The sequence below is a fragment of the Panthera leo genome, chromosome A3 (assembly GCF_018350215.1).
Source record: "Panthera leo isolate Ple1 chromosome A3, P.leo_Ple1_pat1.1, whole genome shotgun sequence".
In the NCBI taxonomy this organism is placed as follows: Eukaryota; Metazoa; Chordata; class Mammalia; order Carnivora; family Felidae; genus Panthera; species Panthera leo.
Genome location: NC_056681.1, coordinates 18,826,838 through 18,843,492, shown reverse-complemented (window position 1 = coordinate 18,843,492; position 16,655 = coordinate 18,826,838). Strand labels below are relative to the sequence as shown.

At 44.5% G+C, this 16,655-nt stretch overlaps 1 long non-coding RNA gene across 2 annotated transcripts; it reads right to left on the bottom strand.

The window, feature by feature from the left end:
- Window positions 1-2,759: 2,759 nt before the first annotated feature.
- LOC122214904 lies at window positions 2,760-14,620 on the bottom strand. Of its 2 annotated transcripts, XR_006200141.1 has the most exons (4): window positions 14,383-14,620; window positions 12,259-12,417; window positions 9,395-9,638; window positions 2,760-2,826 (listed from the first exon to the last, which is right to left on the bottom strand). It is a non-coding gene; the product is annotated as an uncharacterized LOC122214904 (long non-coding RNA). The 2 variants fall into 2 exon arrangements; XR_006200140.1 differs by lacking the exon at window positions 2,760-2,826 and having other exon boundaries at window positions 9,218-9,638.
- Between the last annotated feature and the right edge of the window lie 2,035 nt (window positions 14,621-16,655).

Genomic DNA, 16,655 nt, shown 5'->3' with positions numbered 1-16,655 from the left:
CTTCCTTACGGCTTGGAGTCAGGAGTGTCCATGCCACTTGCTTTGGTCAATAATGTGTAAGCGGATATACTCCTGGGTCCAAACTTTAAGAGCTGGTAGGCAATTTTGTATACTCTCTTTCCCTCAGAAACAACAATAGACAGTGCTTGAGATGGTGATAGCTCCATCAGTCTGGGTCCTGAAGGGAGAAAACATTAAATAATGCCCCCCAGTGCACTCACCGTGCACATGTAGTATGAGCAAGAAAGATACCTGCTGTTATAAAACGATTGGGGCTTGTTCATCACCACAGCAAAACCTAACCTTTCCTGACAGATGCACCTTCTAACATCCAGTGTATCCCACTCCCCATTGCACAACATTGAGGCTATTCGGCTGGGATAGGCCCCATTTTCCACATGTGAGTATGGACTCCGGCTGTACTAAGTCAATTGGAGTAATCCCTTCTACTTTGTATTGATTGCTTCAAGAATAGACCTATTACCCAGGACTACAACTATCAGTATCTAATATTTGCCCCTTCACAATAACTGAATAAAGTCATCATTGCTTCCCTGGATGTCAGTGAGGAACCATGTGTGGCTGGTAACTATTTTGTGACCATAAAGAGAGCCAGCCTAAAGATGAAGCCAACACATGGAACGGGGAAAAGCAGAAAGAACAAAAAAGAAACAGTTGGGAGTGCTGATCAAGGCTTGCCTGAACCAATAAAGTCATGTAAGTCAATAAATTCCCTGTATTGTTGACTGTAATTTGAGTTGGGTTTTCTATTATCTGAAACCAAAAGCATTCCAACTATGGCTATTCTACCATATCCACTGCATAGCTCTGAAGAGTAGCCAGTGCTATAGAATCTCAAGGGGCAAAATGTCTGAATTTTGAACAATCACAGGAAGAGAAGCTGAAAATTCCGTGATTTATATGCCAGCTCCTTTTCTAGAATAAGGTATCACAACACAGGCAGAGCACAGCTGAGAACCAAGGATTCGAAGAAGAACCCTACAGTATTAGGATAGTGACAGAGCCCCTAGCTTGATCAGAAGTACGTAGTTCATTTCATAGAGAAGGTTCTATCATTCTCCATGAAACTTTCTGTTGCATTTATGAAGTCTGGAGTGAAAGGATCCAGGAGGAAGTTTAATGCAGTATGGAAGTAAGATTAAATTTGAAACTCCTGGGTTTGAATCCTGTCTCCCCCACTTACTTGCTGTGTGAACTTGAGTAACTTAGCGCCCTAATGTAGTTAAGAGAATTGAATGAGATACTCCACGTGTTACTATTAACATGGTGTATGATGCATTATAAAGATTCAAAGGTTAAAAAGGATGTCCCATCCTGATCCTGATGTCCCATCAGCTTTTTTTTTTTGTTTATTTACTTTTTGAGAGAGAGAGAGAGACAGAGCTCGAGCAGGGGAGGGGCAGAGAGAGAGACACACACAGAATCTGAAGCAGACGCCAGGCTCTGAGCTGACAGCACAGAGCCTGACGTGGGGCTCAAATTCACAGACCACGAGATCATGACCTGAGCCAAAGTTGGACGCTCAACCAACTGAACCACCCAGGCTCCCCGTCCCACCAGTTTTCTTAAGAAAGGTTCTGAATCCAGTTGTGCCAACTTATTGCCTGTCAGCTCTAAAGCACACTTCTTTGCCTTGCCCCGTGATACTGAAGCTGAATTCTGTAAACATTCCCCTTTTGCCAGGCTTTGTCAGTAGAGAGGACTGGAAAAATGCAAAAAAAATGGAAGCATAAGGGGCTTCCTGATTCAGAGGCTTCCTATTTCCAGTCTGCTCTTACTGCTCCTACAGTGCATGGTTGCCAGGGGTCTATGGGAGACCCGGTGATGCTCACCCTCCAGTGAGCTTTTCTGCCACCTGGATGGCCAGCTTCTGACCTATTGCCTGTGGACTTCCAGCAAAGTTCTCCACTGTGCAATGGGCTGAATTCCTGCTCTCTCCAACAAGGCCCAAATCTCACCCTGGGGTTGGGGAAGAGGTGCTTGCAAGTTTGTTCTCTCCTTGGCCACTCTGTCTCAGCCCTAAAGATAATAGCTGCTGTCTATAGCTACTGTGCCTGTATTCTTTGGAGCTCTCTTTTGATCTTTTTAGTCACCAACAACCTTTCACTGGTTAATAATTCTTCATATTAAATGTTTCTTGTTCAAGTTACTGGTGTGGCTTCTGTCTCCTGAGTGGGCCCTATCTTATACACAGTGGCCCTGACCGCCATTAGATGAGTTTCTGGGATTAAAAAGGGACTGGTTTGTGGGGGCAGGTGAAGGGAGTACAATTGTGTGTGTAACAGTATTTATCAAGTCATGACTTCATCTTCAAGAGAACACTATAAGAAAAATACAATAGTGAGGCCTGATGTCAGAGACGGTCTTCAGCTGGCCCTTGCAACTGGGGTTTGGCTGATCCAACCCAGCTCAGGTCCTGAGCCAAACATGATGGGCGGGATCCTGAGCCCTATCACAGGGTGGAGCCTAGAGTTACATCTTGATTATGAATACACAGTTTCTGTTGGACCAGAGATGAGCTTGAATGTCCATAAAACCATCCCAGCTCAAGGCATTGTCTGTCCCCACCAACCACTCTCCTTCCCCCAAAATTAGGTATCGTGCGCCTACTGTGTACCTACTTAGGTTTTGATAATGCAGCCCCAAATAAAAGCAGAGACCTTCATGTAGCTTACAGTCTAGTAAATAAGGCGTACATTGGTCAAATAATTAAAAACATAAATCTTACAAGGTGCACGGTACCATGAGATCCACGAATAGGTGGCTTTGTCTCAAAGATGTTTGGGGAAATAGTTGCTGTGAGATCTAAAGGGAAAAATAGGGGTTAAATTAAATGTATTAGTCTGCTCAGGCTACCATAACAAAATATTATAGACCAGGTAGCTTAAATAACAGAAATTTATTTTCTCATAGTTCTTGACGTTAAAGGTCCAAGATCAAAGTCCCAGCCAATTTGGTTTTTGGTGAGAATTATCTTCCTGGCTTGGAGATGGCTGCTTTCTTGCTATGTCCTCATATGAACTTTTCTTATTATTCGTGCACAGGGAGAGAAGGGGAGTAAGCTCTCTGGTGTCTCTTCTTACAAGGACACTAATCCTACTGGATCAGGGCCCTACACTTATGACCTCATTTAACCTTAATTACTGCCTTACTCCAAATATAACCACACTGGGGAGTTAGGGCTTCAACATAAGAATTTGGGGGGGAATACATGCATTTAATCCATAATACTCGGCAAATAGCGGAAAGAAGAGTACTTCCTATAGAGGGAACAGCACATGCATAGGCCCTTTGGTGGTCAAGGATACATGGTGGTCAAGGATACAAGGATACAAGAGGAAGAAGAAAATTGTACAATGAGGCAGATAATTGGAGAAGATAAAGCTAGAGAGGTGGACAGTGGCCAGATCATGCATAGCCTTGAAAGTCATGGTAATAATTTGAGTCATATCCTAAGAGCAAGAAGGCTTTACTGAAGTGATCTGAATAGGGGCAACATGCTGGGTGGAGACTAGAAGGCAGGGTTTAGAATGGACACAGAGAGAACAATAATGAAGTTGTCCAGCGTATCGAGGCTCAGCCAAGACTATACAAGTGGTCATTGGCTAGCCTGGAGGAGACGCTGGCCAGAAAGATTGCCCAGGGCCAAGGAAGACAACCAGTTTCTAGCCCAGGTGAACTATGACTTGCAACTCCTCTGCAGTCTTGGCTTCTCTCCTGCTATATATACTCCACCTGGTAGACCCCATGCCTTATATCACCTCAGTCAGGACAGACCATCTCTCTGAATAGCTCTGTTTCCCTAGCCCAGTCTAGCCCAGCTTGCCTTCCTCCTTTTCTCATACTGGACCACAGAACGAAGATTCATCATGCCGCCCCCTGACCAAGTAGATTGACTAGCAACTGCCCATCCCTTCCCCAGACTCTTCAGTGTGACATTCAAGCTCCGAGCAAACAAAACTCTTCACACGTTAATGTAGGATCTTGAAGAGCTTTAATTTAAGAGAAGATGTGAACTGGAAGTGATCCATTCCTTGCACAGATGTATCCTGGTTTCAAGTCATCTGAGTGGACTAGATAATGTCAAGCTCAATACAGAGTGAAAGGATCCTAAACTGTTAGCACTCCTACGGGCTAGAAAAAAAAATCTCTTTGGGAGAAGTTTACATCATCCTAACCTTAAAATAGTTTCTACTAACAATTTTTTTCATGCACTACAATGCTAATGCACAAATACAGCCAGACATATAAGAAGACAAGACACCATAAGAGAAAACAAGTAAAGCAACAAAGAAACAGACTCATGATGACCCCATATACAGGAAATTGTCAGGCAGAGACTAAAAAACAGCCAAAGGCACTATATTCATGGAGATAAAAGCCAAGCTTAGACAAGGAAAAATCATGAGATATCACTTCACAACCATTAGGATGGTTATTATCCAAAAGAGAAAAGAAAAAGAAAAAACCAGATGTTGTAGTTGATGCAGAGAAATTGGAACACTTTTGTGCTATTCATGGGAACATACAAGAGTGCAGCTGCCCTGGAAAACAGTATGATGGTTCCTCAAAAAAGTTAAACATAGAATTACCATATTATCCAGAAATTCTACTTCTAGGTAACATATCAGAAAGAACTGAAGGCAGGAACTCAAACAGACATTTCTATACCCTTGTTCAGAGCAACAGCATTCACAATAGCCCAAAGGTGGAAGCAACCGAAATCTCCATCAATGAAGATGAATGGAAAAACAAAATGTGGTCTCTATACACAATAGAATATTATTCAGCCTTTAAAAAGGAGAAAATTCTGACATATGCCACAACCTAGATGAACCTTGAGGACATGATGCTGAGCAAAACAAGCCAGTCACAAAAGGACAAATACTGTATGATTCTATTTATATCAGGTGTCTATAATAGTCAAATTCATAGAGACATAAAGCAGAATGGTGATTGCCACAGATTGGGAGGAGGAAAGGATGGAAAGTTGTTGTTTAATAACATTTAAAAATGTTTCAGTGTTGCAAGGTGAAAGAATTCTGGAAATTGGTTGCACAGAAATGTGAATGTAATTAAGACTAGTAAACTGTACACTTAAAAATAGTTATCATGGTGTTATGTTGTGTTTTTTTTACCACAATGTTAAAAAATCTAACGAAGAGGGTAAAATCAGGTAATAAAAAATGCTTGGCTGAAACAAAAGAAGGAAGAAAAAGAGGAAAACGGGAACAAAAACCAGGTAGAACAAAAAGAAGACAAGATTATGGATGTAAATGGTTTGGAACCGTATCTGTAATTATGTCAAATATAAGTGGACTAAGTATTCTAACAAATAGAAAAATATTGTCAGGGCAAATTTTTAGAAATTTTTTTAATGTTTTTTTGTTTTTTTGTTTTTTTTTTCGAGAGAGAGACAGAATGCAAGTGGGTTCGGGCAGACAGAGAGGGAGGCACAGAATCTGAAGCAGGCTCCAGGTTCCGAGCTGTCAGCACAGAGCCCGACGCGGGGCTCGAACTCACGAGCTGTGAGATCATGACCTGAGCCGAAATTGGACGCTCAACAGACTGAGCCACCCAGGTGCCCCAATAGGGCAAATTTAAACAAAATATAAGATTCAACTATATGATGTTTATGACATACTTTAGTATGAGGACATATCGGTTAAAAGATAATGAAAATATTCTCACTAAAATTTTAAATAAGAATACCTATTTTAAACAAATTCCCTTAGAAAATAGAGGGAACACTTACCAACTTATTTTATAAGGTCAGCATAATCATACTACCAAAACCTGGCAAGAACATGACAAGAGAAAATATCACTATCTCTCATGACATCAATACAAAAATCCAAAACAAAATGTTAGCAAATCAAATACAGCAGCAAATTAAAAGGATAATAAGTCATAACAAAGTAGAGGTTATCTCAGGATTGCAAACTTGTTTAATATTTAAAAATCAACCAACCGGGGCGCCTGGGTGGCTCAGTCAGTTGAGCCTCCGACTTCAGCTCAGGTCACGATCTCGCGATCTCGCGGTCCGTGAGTTCGAGCCCCGCATCGGGCTCTGGGCTGATGGCTCAGAGCCTGGAGCCTGCTTCCGATTCTCTGTCTCCCTCTCTCTCTGCTCCTCCCCCGTTCATGCTCTGTCTCTCTCTCTGTCTCAAAAATAAATAAACGTTAAAAAAAAAAAAATCAACCAACCACATTAACAGAATAAAAAGGAAAAATAATTTGGCTATCTGAATAGATGCTTAAAAAAAAGCATTTGACAAATTCAACACTTATTCACAGTAAAAACTCTTAGCAACCTAAAGATGGAAGATAGTTTCCTCATTCTGATACAGGAGATACAGGGGGATCAACTAGAGCTAACACCATTCTTAATGGTAAAATAGTGAGCATTTTCCTCTCTAAGCTCAGGAACTGACAAGAATATCAGTTATCACCACTTCTAATCAACATTTTATGGGCTGTCCTAGCCAGGGCAATAAGGCAGGAAAAAGAAAAAAAAAAATCAAAAAGCTAAGAAAGAAAGAAATAAAGCTGTCTTCAAAAATGACATAATGGTAGGGGCCCCTGAGTGGCTCAGTTGGTTGAACATCTGACTTCAGCTTGGGTCATGATCTCCCCGTTCATGGGTTCGAGCCCCGTGTCCAGCTCAGCTCAACCTGGAATCTGGTTCGGATTCTGTGTCTCCCTTTCTCTCTATCCCTCCCCAGCTTGCTCTCTCTCAAAAATGAATAAACATTTAAAAAAAATTTTAATAATAAATTAAAAAATGACATGATTGTGCAGGTAGAAAATCCTAAGGAATCTCAAATAAATTATTGCCTTAGTCTGGCTGCTGTAACAAAGTATTATAAACTGGGTAGCTTATAAAAAATAGGACTTATTTCCCCTGTTTTGGAGTCTGGAAGTCTGAGGTCAGGGTGGCACCATGGTCAGGTTCATGGTCAGGTTCTGATGAAGGTCCTTCTCCAGGTGCATAATCAATATGCCAAAGTCAACTTCTGTCTTCCAGCAAATGTCAGAAAATAGTGTTAAATAGTCAAAACAGTTTTGAAATAGCAAAAAAATACCAAGTACCTACAAATGGATCTAACAAAAGACATGTACGACCTCTATGGAGGAAACCATGAACATTTTAATAGATATTAGAGAATAAATGAATAATGGAGAGAGATACCATGTTAATAGATTAGAAGGCTCAATATTGCAAAGCTGTCATTCTCTTCAATTGGTCTATAGATTCAAAGCAATCCCAGTTGATTTTCATATGGCACTTGACATGGTCATTCTAATTTATATTAACTTACATTAAACTTTATAGTTTATATGAAACTGCAGAAGGCCAACAATGGCTAAGGTACACTTGAAGAAGTACAAGGTAGAGGGGATTTAGTCTATCAGCTAACAAAACTTATCATAAAGCTCTAATAATTAAGACAGTATGGTATTATTATAAGAGTTTACAAAAACCAATGGACAGGAGACCCCCCCCCAACCATATTAATTTTAGAGATAGCATTGCAGAACAGTGTGGGGAAATGATCTTTTGAATAGTGTTAAGTCGATTGAATGTCCACATGGGAAAAATGACATTGGAACCCCATTGCACACCATCCTCAAAAGCCAATTTCTACACATTATGGACTAAAATATGAGAGGTAAGCCAGTAAAGCTTTAGAAGATAACATACAATATCTTTATGACATCAAAGGAGGAAAAGTTTTCTTAAGACAGTAAAAGCACTAACCACAAGTGAAAGACCGATAAATTGGACTTCTTTATAGTTAAGACCTTTCGTGCATCAAGAAACATCATTAGCCACAGAAGAGAAAGATTTGCAATGCACATAGGTGGCAAAGGATTTATAACCAGAATATATAAAAACTACTATAAATGATGAAAATATAGAGCAATGGAAAAATGGGGAAGAGCAGGGTCTGCACACAAAAAAATCCACATGGCCAATAAACACATGAAAGGTGCGCAGCCTCATTAGTAATCAGGGAAATGAACCAGAGAGAAGAGGTACTACAGACCCACCAGATGGCTAAAGTACAAAGTCTGATAGTACCAGTTGCTGGGAAGAACCGTTGGTAAATGTACAAGGGGAACTCTCATATATTGCTGGAGGGCGTGTACTTGTATAATCATTTTGGGAAACAGTTTGGCATTATTTTTTTAAGTTAAGCATAGGAATACCTATAACCCAGCAATTCTGCTCCAGAGTATATACCTAGGAGAAATACATGCCCAGGTGGAACAGGTGGACATGTAGAAGAATGTTCACAGCAGCATTCTTTGCAATAGCCCCAGGCTGGAAACAACCCGTATGTCAATCAGTAGAAGGGACAGATAAATTGTGGTATATTCACTTGATGGAATGCTTTATACTGCACAAAACATGAATGAACTACAGCTGCACACAGCAACATGGAACTGTTATAAAAAACGTGGAGTAAAAGAAGCCAGACATAAGAGAACAAGGACTGCTTTTGTATAAAGCCCATAACCAGACAAAACGCAACATGCCCCTGCCCCCACAATCTTCCATCCCTCCCTGTACCTACGAATACATGAAGAAGGGTAATAAAAGATGGATTTGCGGGGTGCCTGGCTGGCTCAGGAGCGTGCGACTCTTCACCTCGAGGTCATGAGTTCGAGCCCCACATTGGGTGTAGAGATTACTTAAAAAAAAAAAAAAAAGATGGATTTGCAAACAAGTTGGGGAATCACTCTTTTGTCCCAGCCACAACTGCCCCTCTGCTAGATTGTCTCCAGTCGGAAGGGATGAGAAGAGAAAATGGTCCTGGGGGTGAGCTGAAGGAAATTGTTGACACAGCTGTCTGACGTGGGGATGGAGAACAACAGTCAGGCACCCCTCATGTTGGAGTTCCTTATGACAACCTCAGTGACATTTTAATAAAGTCACTCAAAGTTAGGGGGCCATACTGACACATTGCTAGTGTGTTAACCTTCACTGGAGACCACGAGGTGGGACAAGCGGCACGGGCAGTTTCTGAAATGCAAGGTACACCAGCCAAATAAGGCCAAGGAGTTTTCACAAGATTCCCAACAGCGAACATAATTTTGTTTTGTGCATGTTCTTCCAGATGTCTTCAGGATATCTGAACATTTTTTTTTATTATTATAACTACGGGATTATATTACAGACTGTTGAACTTTTAAAAATACTTAACAACAGGTGCTAGACATCTGTCCGTTTGAATACATGTAAACCTACTTCTTACTTGGGGGTGATGGATATACCCATTATCTTGATTGTGGTGGTGGTTTCATGGGTAATGAAACATGTTGAAACTCAAATCCTTAAGTGTGTGTGACTGTACATCAGTCATACCTAAGTAAAACCGGAGAACTGTTGTGCCTTCACGCTCTTCGGCCGCTTTCCCCGCCTGACGTTGTAAGCCCCATCCATTTTGCTGTGTGTACATCTATCCCATCTCTTCGCAATGCCGTGCAGAATCTCCCGGCAGGTATCCGTGGTTTACTAGCTCCTTCCTTCGGCACTTCCCTTGCCTCCCGTTCACCTACGCCATGAACATTGCTCTTCTAAATATCCTCCTCCTTGTGTTCTCATGTATCTGAGCAAATTTTCAAAATACATTTCAAGGTGTTAAATTGCTAACCTCTGTGCCCTATGCGTACTTAATGTTACCGAGAACTATGTGCTTATTTTCCAGGAGGGCTAAGCAAGTTTCCTTTCCTGCCAGCTGGCCATGGAGAGTTCCCAGTCTTCGCTTGGGTTTCTGACTCTTCATGCTGCATGGATGTTGGTTCTTCATCCCTCCCCTCTCCCTCGTGTAGTATTGACTTCATGGTTACTGACAAATCTTTAGGCTCTTTTGGTTTATATACCACTTCAAGAGCCTCTTTTTTATTATTATTTTTGAGAGAGAGGGAGAGAGTGGGTAAGAGGGGCAGAGGGGGAGAGGGAGCAGAGGAGGGAGTGAGGGAGAAAAGAGGAGGGGGGGAGAGAGGGATAGAGGAGGGGGAGAGAGGAAGAGAGAGAGAGAGAGAGAGAGAGGGAGAGAATCTTAAGCAGGTTCTACGCAGCGCGAAGCCCCACATGGGGCTCGATCACATGACCCTGGAATCATGACCTGAGCTGAAATCAAGAGTCGGGCACTCAACTGACTGAGCCACCCAGGTGCCTTTTCATGGTTGCTGACAAGTAATTCGTCAGACCATGGCACACGGCTGTGGCCATTCCCTAATCCTTAGGAGATGGAATTTCTCTCCATCTTTACTTGGTTTATAATCATGTTTTGGGGAAGGGGTGCATGTTAGAAATGGGAGCTGTGTAGCCTGTCTTTCTGGGCATTCCCTGGCCGCCTTGAAAGGTCCCATCTACATGAAGGAACTGGGCCTTGGTGCTGGGGCCAGTGTTTTAAGCTGCAAGGAATGTGGTGACTCAGCTGGTCGCTCAGGGACACCTCTGTGAATAAGGCCGAGGGAAGGAAGTCATTACACAGGCAGCTGGGCTGTAAAAAACAAAAATACTCCACACACCAAACTCTACAAAGCAGCGTGGCTGTGTGTCCCATGACTCAACGGGACTGTTTCTGCCACGTGGCACCCAGCTCAGGATATGTGGCACACAGCCTTCACCCACTGCCGGCTGCTTCTCTGAGCTGCTTAGAAAGCTGAGTGGGTCGGGACCCTGAGAAAACCTGTGACCATCTTCTTTCTCCTCCCTCTCCACTCTGGCCATTGCTTCCCCGATCATCTCCTTCCTCCTTCCTCTCCAATCCTCTTGCTGTTACACAGAACAAAAACAGGAATTTAGTATTTCACGCCTGCTGGAGACGTGACGGGGGACACAGTGAGGTCAAAACACCCGCACCCTAGGAAGGCCCTCTGGAGTCAGGCAGATGACTGCCTGACAATTCATATCACTTAGACAGGGGCTGGAGTACCGGAGAGAGGGGCCAGAAGGAGGTGGGCCAGCAGCAGAGGATGGAGACTTTGAGTCATGGGCAAGATCATCAAAGATGTGGACGCTCACCTCTCCTGGAGACCTACTATGTGCCAGACGCCACCCTTGGGATATATCAGTGAAGACAGGTCTTGTCCTCACAGGGGCTTACATTCTCGTGGAGGGGGAGACAAATGCCAAATATTATAAATAAGCAAAACATATGGCATGTGAGAAGGTGGTTCATGTTCCTGGGAAAGATTAGAACCAGGAAAGGTTGGATGGGAGTGGTCAGGGTAGAAAGGTGACATCTGAATCTGACTAATCTTGGCGTGGGTGAGGGAGTGAGCCATGAAGGTGTCTGGGGAAATCACTGTAGGGACCTCCAGGGCAAAGGGGGAAGTGTCTCTGGTGTGCTCATGGATCGGGATCCACGAGGAGATGAATATGGCCGCTGCAGAATGGGTGAAGGGGGCAGAGTGGGACAGGAAGGAGGCAGTGGGCGGTGGGGAGGGCTCTCCAAGCAGGACAGAGTTTGGTTTTAACGGCATCCCGCAGTCAGATGGCTTTGACCTCTGGGAGTATGGCGCAAATGGAGTACAAAATGAAACTACAAATCTTGCCAGAGATGTAGAATTTATGAAGCCGATGAGAATGGTGTTGGCAAACTGTGGGAATCACACAAAGCATTAGCAGATGAGGGCCTGTTTGGGTCAGGTCAGAAAAGGACAGTGACAGGGGAGGAGTTTCCAAAGAATGATTTAAGTAAGAGGTAAGTCTTTGGGAAAACCAAAGGAGCCCCAAAGTATTTTTGGATGGTTGTACTTTTTAGAAAATACAATGCTCCACGAAGGAGGTCATACCATGCAATCTATACCCTGCTCCCAAATCATTCATTCTGTAGTCATACTAAAAATTAGGATATGGTGGCATATATAAACCAAAATGTTTACTTAGAAGATAATAAGATTTTGTTCAGTATACCTTTAAGTTTATGTTAATAACTGGTTTCTTGGGTGGCTCAGTCGGTTGAGCATTGGACTTCGGCTCAGGTCATGGTCTTGTGGTTCTTGGGTTTGAGCCCCTCACTGGGCTCTGCACTGGCAGTGTGGATCCTGCTTGGGATTCTCTCTGCCCCTACCCCACACACACGTGCTCGCTCTCTCTCTCTCTCTCTCTCTCAAAATAGTAGACTTTGAAAGAAAATACCTTGTTTCCTATTCTTCCTATGTAACAATGGTTCCCACTTAGCCACATTGTAGTCAAGATTAAAAAAGAGCACTCACTCACTAACACATGAACTAATCCTTATTGTAGGTCTTCTTCCACGTGTCAGGCACCGAGAGAGACTCTGGGGGTAAAGTGATGAGCAAATGTGTCCTCATGAAGACATAGCGTTCATCAAATGGTATATACAAAGTGTCACATAAAAGGATGAAAAAGCACTTTAAAAAGGAAAGAAAAGGCACATAATGCTATGAGAGCCTATGTAAAGGGGTTACCCTAGCCAGAAGGTGCATCAGTTAGTTACTGCTCTGTAATAAATCACTACCGACCTAGGGATTCTCAACAACAGAGATTTATTATCTCAGTTTCTGTGAGTCAGGAGTCTGGGCATGGCTTAGCTGGGTCTTCTACTCGGGGACTCCTAAGGCTGTGCTCAAGGTGATGGTGGGACTACATTCTCACTTGGGGGCTCAAGCTCCCTCAGATTGCTGGCAGGATTCATTTCCTGGTGGCTGCAGGACTGAGAACGCTGACTTCTTGCTGGCTGTCAGCAGGATGGCCTAGGGACCACCCATAGCTCCTTGCCACTCAGGCTTCCTCAACATGGCTGTTCCCTTCCTCAAGTCAGCAAGGAGAGTGTCAGAACTAGTCTGTTAGCAAGACTCTATGTTACATAATCATGGGAGTGACACCCCATCACCTTTGCCATATTCTAAAAGCAAGTCACAGGTCCTACCCCCACTCGAGGAAAGGATTACATGAAGGCATGAACACCAGGAGGTGGGGAGACAGGGGGTCACCTTAGAGTCTGTCTGCCATTGAGGGTTTCCCAGAGTAAGTGACAATGGATCTGGGATCTAAAAACTGACTTGGCATGAACTGTATAGATAGGGGGCAGGGGAAGAACAATGTGGGCAGACAGTGCAATAACATTCACAAAGGATCTAGTACAATGACCAACAATATTATCTCTCTCCTGCTCAACAACCATCCATGGCTCCTCAGTGCCCATGGTTTTGCCCAACACTGAAGGCCAGACAGGTCGTCTCCTGGGCACTTACTTTCTCTCTCCATCATCTGTGCCTTTACTCACTACTTCCACCCACTTAGACTGCCCTTGCCCTACTATATACACTCCATCTATATATAATTCAGGGCCCAGAAGAAATTGATCTTCCCTAAACAATATTTTTGAATACCTATTTAAGTGGAGGGCACCACGCAAGACCCTTCTTGAATTGCAAAGCCTAGTGAAACATGGTCCTGGATGTCAGCAGGTCGGGGCAGAAAGTATACCCAAATAAAAAGAGGAGGAACGGAAGTCCCTTGCCGAAGGTCAAGCCCATGGGGCAGCTGGTAAGCCCTGCAGAGATTTTGGACACACAGAAAGTGCCGCTTCCTACGGTGGTTAATGGTCTTCCAGTAATCCTCCCCGGGCTAGAAATCGCAAACGGATCCTAAGGTTCAGCCAAACTGACGTTTTTCCGGGAAGGACAGCTGGAATCGGGAACTGCCCAGCCTCAGCCCACACTGCCAGGCAACCTGGCCAGGCTGGGTCAGTCCTCTGCTGGCAACAGAGGCTTCGTTGGCAGAAAGAGGAGATAGCTACGGAAGTGTCCTGCGCTCCAGCCCAGGAATCCCTGACCACATCCAGGGCCTGTCCTTGAAAAGCTGAGAGAAGAGGCCCCAGTAGCCCCACGGCCGTTGCCACATCAGCAGGAAAAGGCAACATGGGAGGCAAAAGCGACTTAGGCCAGTAGCCCAGAGCCTGGCTGCCTCCAGCCGGAGGTGGAGGGCGGAGCCGGAGGCAGGGGGCGGAGCTGGAAGCAGAGGCGGGGTCGGCGGATGGGTGGGGCCGGCGGAGGGGAGCGGTGACCCGCCCTGCTTTCCCAGTCCCGCCTCTCAGTCCCGGAAGGAGCTGGTCTTAGGCTCTGCTAGTCCTGAAACTGAGCACCTGCCCGCTGCTGCCATTGGGGGTCGAGTCTCCGCAACCGCTTGGGGAGTGGCGGGGGCAGACCTAGGGGCGGAGGAAGGCCTGGAACCCCCTGCATCCCAGTCCCCACCCCCATCTTCCCTAGTGCCATCTCAACACCCATTAAAGCTTTTTCCTTTGCTCTGGGGGCAGAGGACCCTCCCCCCACCCCCCCAATCTGATACTTCCCCCGGCCCCCCGCTCTCCTCACCTTCATCTTCAAGACTGAACTACCCCCAGGTAGCTCTGCAGGGCCTTTGTACTAACTAGTCCCTACACCCAAAACATTCGCACCCTTCTTCATCTAACTAATTTCAACTTATTTTTCAAGCTTTTCAAAGCCCTCCTTGACCTGTCCCATATTGCTATGGGTTTCAGGGCTTGGTCTGCCTAAGCCTGGTCATCTTAAATCGCAACTGCCTCTGCCGGACTACCTGTCTATTCTTTCTCTTCTATTCTTTCTCTTCTATTCTTTCTCTTCTCTTCTTCTTCTCTTCTCTTCTCTTTCTCTTCTATTCTTTCTCTTCTATTCTTTCTCTTCTCTTCTTTCTCTTCTATTCTTTCTCTTCTATTCTTCTCTTCTATCCCTACTTGGGATTTCTCTCTCTCTCTCTGCCCATCCCCCGCACGTGTGCATGTGCTCTTTCTCTCTCTTTCAAAATAAATAAACATTAAAAAACAAAAAAGAATCACTGTTAGGGCATCAGTTTCTTCATCAGTAAAATAGGATAACTACTGGCCATATGCCGTATGAGGTTTTATGAGAACGAAATGAGATTATGCAGATGAAGAACTAAGCATGGGACCTGTACCCAGGAGGTAGTCACTAAGTGTTTGCAATTGCTACCGGGAGTGGGAAGGACACATGCCATCAGGGGAAACATGAGCAGAAGAGGTGGGTAAGGGTCCAAGCAGGGTAGCTGGGCTGGCAGAAGAGCAAGGCCCAGCACAGCAGCCAGGGAGTCAAGGTTGTGCTATGGAAGCAGGGAAGCAGCTGGGAACCATGCACAGTTCTGGAGCAGGGCAGTGACAGGTGGAAGCTGAATGTGGCAACATTGAGCAGGAGGGGCAGCAGCAAATTCCCTGTGCTGGCTTTTCCTTGGCTGTTTGGCCAGGCATAGAGCTGCTAGATTTAGCAAATAAAAATGAAGGCTATCCAGTTAAATTTGAAGTTCAGATAAATAATGATTTTTCTTTTTTTTTTACTATAAGTATGTCCCAAATTGCATGGGACATACTTACACTAAAAAAACTTTTGTTATTTATCTGAGCTTCAAATTTAACTGGGTGTTCTTTATTCTTATTTGCTAAATCAAATAATCCTAGCGAGACATCAACTCCCTAGCCCCCAAGCCCCAGGCCTCCATGCTGGAGGGAGCCAGCCACACGTTCCTCTGCCTCCCTCCCCATTTTCAATGAGGCCACCAGGCCACCAGGAGTGACTGAGGAGCTGTTCCAGGCTCAGTCTGGCTGCCATAACAAGTGGTCACAGCCACAGGCCTAGGTGAACAGGTCCTCCCACTTCACGCCGGGTTCACTCAGCAAAAAAGTCGTGAGGCACAGTAAATAATCATTGGGTCTATAATTTATTGAAGCACCTAAAGTTACCAAGTCCCATAAAGAGGGAGGTGCCACGTGCACTTGTGGGTTACTTAAAAGTCAAACAGTTGCCACTGGTATAGGCCTGCCTGGTGAGGGTACCCGGGGAGAGGAGAAAACAGCCCCTATCCTCAACCCCAGACATGAACAAACACAAGAGCCCAGGGTGCTTGCATGCTCAGAGCGTGCCTTGGAAATAGTTCTATAAACTGCAAGCTAGAACAGGGTGGTCCCTGCCTCATTCAGTTCCGTTGGACGTTGGGATAAGTCATATTACCAGCGGCTGCCTCTGTCTCCCCCACCCCCATAATCACCAAATCCCGATGATTCATAGTTCCGGAAACAAGCCTGTTGGAAATCCAATTACTGCAACAACCTTTATGTCAATTTATTTCTTCACTAAAGAGAAACAATGAAAACAATATGTGCTCCATTTTTTTTTTTAACGTGATACACATTTTTGAATACCTAGTGTGTGCCCTTTGTGCTAAAGCTCAGGAGTTCTCAGCCTTGGCTGCACAGTGCCATCACCTGAAGATTTCCCAGGTGATCCCAGTACCCCAGGCATCAGTATTTTACCCGGGGTATGGTGCTCTCAATGCACAGCCAAAGTTGAGAACCACTGGCTGAACTCGTCCTGCTTAATCCTCAACACAATCCTGCAAGGTAGGTTTTATCTCCATTTCGCAGATGAGGAATTGAGGCTCAAAGAGGTACAGTAACTATGGCATCAGTAGCCATCACCTTGGACCTCTCCTTTCCTCCCAGGCTCCCTTGTGGGATTCTTATGTTTCCACGGTTTCACTGTTAAATATAATAGTTATATATAATGCTTCCATAGATATGTTGGAGGCAGTGCTGCCCTCTGGCCAACTTGAGATAGCT